The sequence below is a fragment of the Elephantulus edwardii genome, unplaced genomic scaffold, assembly GCF_000299155.1.
Source record: "Elephantulus edwardii isolate Elephantulus edwardi_28Jun2011 unplaced genomic scaffold, EleEdw1.0 scaffold00280, whole genome shotgun sequence".
Lineage (NCBI taxonomy): Eukaryota > Metazoa > Chordata > Mammalia > Macroscelidea > Macroscelididae > Elephantulus > Elephantulus edwardii.
Genome location: NW_006400030.1, coordinates 1716016 through 1717167, shown reverse-complemented (window position 1 = coordinate 1717167; position 1152 = coordinate 1716016).

Here is a 1152-nt window from a genome sequence, read left to right as displayed (position 1 = left end):
CTGTATCAGGCGGACCTTAGTCTCCAGAGAGACACCGTTGCTCTTGAGTACTTTGGAGAGGTCCCTAACAGCAGACTTTCCCATCGCAATATGTTTTTTTATTTCCTGGCTGCTGGTGCCAAGAGTGTTGACCGTGGATTCAAATCCACCAGCTGCTTCACTACAGAAAGATGGGCAGTCTCTTCCCAGGTGATTTATAACCTTTGAAAACCTGCTGGAGAATCAGCTATGAGTCTGTTTCAGTGGCGCATAACAACAATGATGCTCTCTAGAGAGCTCTGGTGGTAATTCATACAGATCTGCTTCTGTTAGCCCAAAGGCAGCTATGAGTCAGTTCTGAATGGACAGCAATTGACTTCGACTTTTGCTTTCTCTCTGGTTAGAGCTGTCATCATTAACCAATTGCCATGGTACTCGGAAGCACTTGGTTTTGTCTGCACATGCTCCAAGGACAGACAGAGCTGTTGTTTTCATTGCTGGTGTCTTTATAGTTGCTGATTTTATTATATTATCTGGTGTTTTAGCTCCAGTACTAAATACAATGGCAATTAGCTGGAGGGTCAGCTATAGGTTGGTTCCAATTCGAAGATACACAACAACAACAACATCAATTGAGGATGAATAAGTAATTAAAGGAAAAGATGAAAGCCTTCCACTTACCAATTATGTAATTTAATATAGAAAGATTTTACAATATAATTTTGTTTTCAGTACTGCTATAATCTAAGAAATGTTACACTTAAGCAATTTAGAAGTATATCAACATTATTCTAGATTAAAATGAATAATAAACATTAGTAGGAATGGTTTGGTATGGGAAGACACTTACGGGGGCTAATAACATGAGTTACTGCACTTGGTGACCCCAGATCCAGTGCACAGCTTTGTGCAGCAATATATGTCACTCTGAAAAAAAAAATCTATATATTTGTATATCTATGTATCTAATGCCACATGGTTTTTGCATCTTCGATTACCTGGGAGGATGGGTGGGGACTGAGACTGGCCTCTAAGCTGCCCAGCTTTCAGCTAGTCGGACGCCTGTAAGGCATTTGACTGTGTAGTTCATAACAAACTATGGCTGACTCTGAGAAGAATGGGAATCCCAGAACACTTGATCGTTCTAATGCGAAACTTATACTTGGACCAGGA